Here is a 7626-nt window from a genome sequence, read left to right as displayed (position 1 = left end):
CATATGAATTTTAGGATTCTTTTTTCTAGTTCTGTGAAGAATGATGATGGTATTTTGATGGCAATTGCATTGAATTTGTAGATTGCTTTTGGCAGTATGGTCATAGACAATTCTCAGAAGATATACAAATGGCCAACAAACATGAAAAAATGCTCAACATCACTGATGATCAGGGAAATGCAAATTTCAACCACAATGCAATATCACCTTACTCCTGCAAGAATGGTCATAAAAAAAAAAAAAAAGCCGGACGCGGTGGCTCATGCCTGTAATCCCAGCACTTTGGGAGGCCGAGGCGGGCGGATCACAAGGTCAGGAGATCGAGACCACGGTGACACCCCATCTCTACTAAAAATACAAAAAATTAGCCAGGCGCGGTTGTGGGCGCCTGTAGTCCCAGCAACTAGGGAGGCTGAGGCGGGAGAATGGCGTGAACCCGGGAGGCGGAGCTTGCAGTGAGCCGAGATCGCGCCACTGCACTCCAGCCTGGGCGACAGAGCGAGACTCCGTCTCAAAAAAAAAAAAAAAAAGAGATGTTGGTGTGAATGTGGTGAAAAGGGAACATTTCTCCAGTGCTGGTGGGAACGTAAACTAGTACAATCACTATAGACAACAGTGTGAAGATTCCTTAAAGAACTAAAAGTAGAAGTACCATTTGATCCACCAATCCCACTACTGTTTATGTACCCAGAGGGGAAAAAAAAGTCATTATACAAAAAAGATACTTGCACACACATATTTATAGCAGCACAATTTGTAATTGTAAAAATGTAGAACCAATCCAAATGCCCATCAATCAACGAGTGGATGAAGAAACTGTGGTATATATGTGTGATGGAATACTACTCCGCCATAAAAAGAAATGAATTAATGGCAGTTGCAGCAACCTGATGGGATTGAAGACTGTTATTCTAAGTGAAGTAATTCAGGAATGGAAAACCAAACATCATATATTCTCACTTACAATTGGGAGCTAAGCTATAAGGATGCAAAAGCATAATAATGACACAACTGATTTTGAGGACTCAGGGAGAAAGGGGAGAAGGTGCTGAGGGATAAAAGGCTAGAAATTGGGTTCAGGGTATACTGATGAGGTGATGGATGCACCAAAATCTTACAAATCACCAATAAATAACTTACTAATGTAACCAAATATCACCTGTTGCCCCAAAACCTATGGAAATTAAAAAAAAATGTTTTAAGTGCACAAAGAACATGAATGCTTTTCAAAAGAATACACACAGGTGACCCTAGAATACAAAGCTCAATATCACTGACCATCAGAGAAATGCAAATCCAAGGCACAGTGAGACACCATCTCACACCAGTCAGAATGGCTATTATTAAAAAGTCAAAAAATAACAGATGCTGGCAAGGTTGTGGAGAAACAGAACATACACTGTTGGTGGGAGTGTACATCGGTCCCACCGTTGTGGAAAACACAACAGTGCTTTCCTCAAAAGAGATAAAAGTAGAACTAACACTCGACCCAGCAATCTCATTACTGGGTATACACCCGGAGGTATATAAATTATTCTATCGTAAAGACACAAGCACGTAAATGTTTATTGCAGCACTATTCTCAACAGTAAAGACATGGAATCAACCTAAATGCCCAACGATGACAGTATTGGATACAGATAATATGGCAGATTGTGGAGGAAAAGTTAAATATTAAATTTGAATTCAATTGAACAGGGACACCAATAATGGTCACTAAGTCCTGGAACGAGTTGTGTGAGCCCCTTGAGGCATTCATTCAGCAATGTTTCAGAGAAATGGTTATTGAAAAACAACAGACAATCACAAAAACAAGTGGACATTTTGTGTTCCTTGAGCCCAGTTGCGAAGGGCCCTCATGACTGGGTCTCATGACAAACAACTTGTTACAAAAAGAGCTAGTTTCCTAGGCCGCGCTGAAGCTTCTCCTCATCTGTGCACGGACTAGTGGCCAACTCTGGAGCAACCAACTCTGTTGCTTCCCAGCCTGGTGATGAATCCTCCATAGTCTGGTGAGTGTAAATATATATATACACAGCTTTTCCCTTCTCCCCTTCCCATTAAAATTTGTTCATTATATCATTGACTTATTAGATGATTTGCTTATTATATCTATATTGCCATATACTTGGGATAAAGTCTGTTTACCTTTAAAAGTATTGTGTGTTTCTTTTCTTCTTTCCTCACACATTTCCCACACAGAACACACATATGCACCATGGAATACTACGCAGCTATGTGTTCACACTTATAAGTGGGAGCTAAATAATGAGAACTTATGAACACAAAGAAGGAAACAACAGACAACAGAAACTGAGGTCTACTTGAGGGGGGAAGGTGGGAGGAGGGAGAGGAACAGAAAAGATAACTATGAGGTGCTGAGCTTAATACCTGGGTTATGAAATAATCTGTATAACAAGCCCCTGTGATATGAGTTTATCTATGTAACAAACCTTCATGTGTACTCCCGAATCTAAAATTAAAAAAAATTAAATCCTTTATGAAAGCTATAAGATCTGCTTCTGTGTATTTGTATGTCTATATGTGTTACATGTATGTGATTATATTTTGTAAATAAAGCTCATTCTTAAATCGTTAGTAAAACAGAAATGGTTTTACAATTATCAATTAAATATAATTAGATACTTGCTTGATTTAACTATCATCTTATGTCTTTTGTTGAGAATTTCTGGATTCAGGGGGTCTTGAAAGGTGACCATGATGAAGACTGGAGACATGTTCTCAGTGCCTAGACCAGCAGCTACAAGCCAGAATCAAGCCCAATCGGCCCCTTCTTTCTATGCTTTTCCTGTTCTTCCTTCTGGCCATTTTAGGAGGGGTTGGATCCTCCAGTTACAGTCTTCACAGCTCTGTCTTTAGTCTTAATGGACTCAGGCAGGCCCTGATCTTCATAGTTTTCCTGGGTGCCATGTGGCTGCTTGGGACCTAGAATTACTGAGGGCAGGCATTAGGGATGCTGCCTGTGTCACAGTTTCAAAATTCAGTTCAGTAATTTAAAATCTTAAAGTCATGTTAAATTAAGTAATAAATAACCATAAAATATCTGGAGTCATTTGTAAGCTAAAATACTGAAATCTTAACCATTAAAAATTAGTTTAGGTCTATATACCATGACATGTTACTTGTATATGGTATAGAAAACCTAAATATCTTTAGTTCTGTTAATAAACAGTAATTTGAAGAACTATATTTCTTAAAAGTTATAAAAGGGATTTTATCTAAAAATACTGAGATAAGACAGTTAAAAATCACTTTTTAGGGTTTTCACTGAAAATTGGGGCTCCTAAGACTTAATTACTAGATATGAGAGAAATGATTCTGCACACAGTGTATAAAAAGCAAGATATGCTTTTTTTTTTTTTTTTTTTTTTTTTTTTGAGAACGTGTCTTGTTCTGTTGCCCAGGCTGGCATGCAGAGGCATGATCTCAGCTCACTGCAACCTCTGCCTCCCTGGTTCGAGTGATTCACCTGCCTCAGCCTCCCAAGTAGCTGGGATTACAGGTGTTTGCCACCACAGCCGGCTAATTTTTTTTTATTTTTAGTAGAGAAGGAGTTTCACCATGTGGGCCAGGCTGGTCTTGAACCTCTGACCTCAAGTGATACACCTGTCTTGGTCTCCCAAAGTGCTGGGATTACAGGCTTGTGAACTTATGCTTTTGATGATAAAACTTATACAGACATAAAAATGCGTTTTAATTTTTTAAAAGTTTCAAATTGAAGAAGTAAAGGAAAAAAACTAGATAAAACAGGATAAATATAGAAAGTTGGGGGAAAATGCAAAGCAGAGGTTCACAAAAATCTGGGATTAAAAGATGACAACATTTGATACATTTATTTTATCTTTTAAATATCTTTTAAATGTCTTTTAAATCTACTTTATTTTAACTTTAGAGGCTGGGTGCTATGGCTCATGTCTGAAAATAATAAAATGTTCTGGTCAATTTTGTCTAACTATAACAACTTAAAGTCATTTCCACTGTAAATTGCTTAATTCTGAGGCAGTTTCTGAAAACTTCACAAGCTTGCAAAATCCTAGAATATTGTGTCTTTAAGGAGGTTCATGAAAGGATGGAGAAGGCCCGAGAAGCACTCTTGAAAACAGGTGTTTGAGAACTTTAGAATTATATTATTTGAACTGGGTAAGAATTCCCAGAACTTTAGTGAAGAGACTGACTGGATTATAAAACTGCTAACTAATGCAAGCAGAATAAAAATCAATTGAATACCAAGAAAATACTTTGCTAGATTTTCATGCCAAATCAGCCAGTATTTAAATTGTCCGGTTAAAGAATCTGAATGAACTGCAGAGTCCAAGTCAAATGATTTATGATAATCCCTGGTTAGTCTGTGCCATGCACCGAAGTTGAAGAAACAGTCCAATGTTAAGTGTGGAGAACCAGGATGTCTTCCTTGTCCTTTCCGAGTTCTGAAAGCTTTTCTTATTAAAAGTTCCAATGTTAAGCATGGAGAACCAGGATGTCTTCCTTGTCCTTTCTGAGTTCTGAAAGCTTTTCTTATTAAAAGTTCTGCATTCTGATTCTTGGGTGTGAGTGGAAAGCAAGATGGTAGAAAGAAGGCTCCACTGATTGTCCCTCCTGCAAGGACACCAGATGAACAACTATTAATATCCACATAGAACCAAAAACATTCATAAGAACCAAAAATCAGGTGAGTACTCAAAGTACCTGATTTCCTTATCACTCCCCAAACACCAGGCTGCACAGCTCCTGGCTCCAAAAGGGACACCATCCTTCTGCTTGAGAAGAGGAGGGAGAAGAGTAGGAAGGAATTTTTCTTTCATCCTGGATACCAGCTCAGCCACAGTAAGATAGTGCACTGATCAGGATCCTGAGGCCTCCTTTCCAGGTTCTGGCTCCTAGACATTCCTAGACACACGCTGGGCCAGAAGGAAACCTCCTGCCTTGAAGGAAAGAACCAAGTGCTGGCAGCATTTATCACCTGCAGACTTAAAAACCTTTGGGCTCTGAATGCCCAGCAGCCATACCCAGGTACTATGTCAAGGGCCTTGGATGACCCTCATCGACTTGTTAGATTTACCTGACACTCAGCACATTACCAGCTGTGGTGGCTAAAGGGCAAAATTCCTTCTTGGGAAAAGTAGAGAGAAACTTAAAGAGGACTTTGTTTGCCCCTTAGGTACTAGCAAGGCCAGAGGTGGCTAGAGCACCAAGCGAGCTTTCCGAATCCCTGATTCTAGGACTTGATTCTTGGTTGGCATGTATGAAGCTGCCCAGGGCCAGTAGGGAGCCCATTGCCCTAACAGCAAGTCTCAAGCCAAGCAGCATTTATCACAAGCTGACAAGAGGCTTTGGGCCTTGAGAGAACATTCGTGGTAGCCTGGCAGTACTCATTGTGGCCTGGGGTGGTGGTGGCTACTCTGCCTTTAGAAAAGGAAGGGAGGAATAGGAAGGACTAGGTCTTGTGGTTTGAGTGCCAGATCAGTTGCAATGCAATAGAATGTCAAGTGGATTTCTAAAATTTTTGACTCTACTCCCTGACCTGAATGGAACTTCTGGACCCAGCCAAGGACTGAGGAACCTCACTGTCTTAAAGGAAAGGACACAGGCCTGGCTGGCTTTGCCACCTGCTAATTGTAGAGACCAAAGGCCTTGAGTGAACATAGGCAGTCGTCAGAAAGCGCATGCAGCAGGACTTGAGCAAGACCTGGTGCTGTGCTAGCTTCAGGTCTGATCCAGGGCAGTCATAGTGGTGGTGGCCAGGGGGTGCTTGTGTCTTTCTTATCCCAGCTTTAGGTGGCTTAGAACAGAAAGAAAGACTCTGCATCTTTGAGAGAAAATAAGGGTAGGGAACAAGAGTCTTTAGTAATCCAGAAAATTCTCCTGGATCTTGTTGAATGCTGTCAAGGTGGTACTTCTATGAGTCTGGAAGAATTACAGCATTATTGGGTATAAGGTGCCCCATAAAGCAGATGTGGCTTAGATCACAACACCCAAGTCTTTTCAAATATGTGAAAAGCCTTCCCAAGAAAGACAGTTACAAATAAGCCCAGACAGTGAAGACTAGAGTAAATGCTCACCTTTTCTCTTTTTTAATTTTATTTTTTTAAACCTCTCATATGGTGCTGCATGCCCAAAATTTTAATGTACAGACACTGAAGAACATCTACTAGCATCAACACTATCCAGGAAAACATGACCTCACCAAGTGAACTAAATAAGGCACCAGGGACAAATCCTAGAGAAAAAGAGATATGTGACTTTTCAGACAGAGAATTCAAAATAGCTGTATTTAAAAAAAAAAAAGAAAAAGAAAGAAATTTAAGATAACAAAGTAAAGAAATTCCTAATTTTATCAACTAAACTCAACAAAGAGATTGAAATAGTTACAACAAATTAAGCAGAAATTCTGGAGCTGAAAAATGCAACTGGCATGCTGAAGTATGCAGTAGAGCCATTTAATAGCAGAGCGGATCAAGCAGAAGAAATAGTGAGCTTGAAGACAGGCTATTTGAAAATACATAGAAGAGACAAAAGAAAAAAAATAAAAACAATGAATCGTGTCTACAGGATCTAGAAAATAGCCTGACAAAGACAGATCTAAGAGTTACTGGTTTTAAAGAAGATGTAGAGAAAGAGGCAGGGGTAGAAAAATTTATTCAAACGGATAATAACAGAGAACTTTCCAAACCTAGAGAAAGATATCCATATCCAACTACAAAAATGTTATAGAACATTAAGCAGATTTAACCCCAAAAAAGACTACTTCAAAGCATTCAATAATTGATCTTCCAAAAGTCAAAGAAAAAGAAAAGTTCTAAAGGAAGAAAGAGAAAAGAAACAAATAACATACAGGGGAGCTCCAACACGTCTGGCAGCAGACTTTGTAGTGGAAACCCTACCGGCAAGGAGAGAGAAGCAATAAATATTTAAAGTACTAAAGGAAACAAACTTTTACCTTAGAATAGCATATACTGCGAAAATGTTCTTCAAATAAAAAGAATACTGACTTTTCCAGACAAACCAAAGCTGAAATATTTTATGAATACCATACCTGTCCTACAAGGAACGCTAGGGAGTACTTCAATCAGGAAGAAAAGGACATTCATGAGCCATAAATGATCACCTAAAGGTAAAAAAAAATCCTCATTGATAATAGTATACAAAACAAAACAGAATATTTTAACACTATAGCTGCGTGGTGTGTAAACTACTCTTATTCAAAGTAGGAATACTAAATAATATCCAACAAAAATAAATAACTACAACATTTCAAGACATAGCACAATAAATATAAATAGAAACAACCAAAAGTTAAAAAGTGAAGGGATGACCCCACCCTTCCTGAGCTGGCCCCGATGTGGTGGAAGTTCCGGAGCTCCGGAGCCAGGGGAAGGTCCGGAGTGTGGGCGGAAGGGAGGCCGCCCGGAGAGCTGAGAGCAGGAAGCCTGAGCAGGGTACGGAGGCCTAAGGCGCCCTACAGCAACAGCAGGGCGGCGCCACATTGGTTCTGCGCGTGGCCTGGCCGCGGGCGACGCGGGACGCTCTAGGAGGCCGGCGGAAGACGCAGAGCGGCTGCCGGCGGTACTGGGGCGTGGAGGTAGACAGCTGCCCGGTGGCAAGGGC

At 40.1% G+C, this 7626-nt stretch overlaps 1 long non-coding RNA gene across 2 annotated transcripts; it reads right to left on the bottom strand.

The window, feature by feature from the left end:
- Positions 1 to 796: 796 nt before the first annotated feature.
- LOC139358639 (uncharacterized) lies at positions 797 to 7526 on the bottom strand. 2 transcript variants are annotated; one of them, XR_011613823.1, is made up of 4 exons: positions 7340 to 7526; positions 7055 to 7126; positions 4708 to 4943; positions 797 to 4617 (listed from the first exon to the last, which is right to left on the bottom strand). It is a non-coding gene; the product is annotated as an uncharacterized lncRNA (long non-coding RNA). The 2 variants fall into 2 exon arrangements; XR_011613824.1 differs by lacking the exon at positions 4708 to 4943.
- Positions 7527 to 7626: the final 100 nt, after the last annotated feature.

The sequence above is a fragment of the Macaca nemestrina genome, chromosome 15, assembly GCF_043159975.1.
Source record: "Macaca nemestrina isolate mMacNem1 chromosome 15, mMacNem.hap1, whole genome shotgun sequence".
Lineage (NCBI taxonomy): Eukaryota > Metazoa > Chordata > Mammalia > Primates > Cercopithecidae > Macaca > Macaca nemestrina.
The sequence above is the reverse complement of the archived record's forward strand: the minus strand, read 5'-3'. Positions and strand labels throughout refer to the sequence as shown.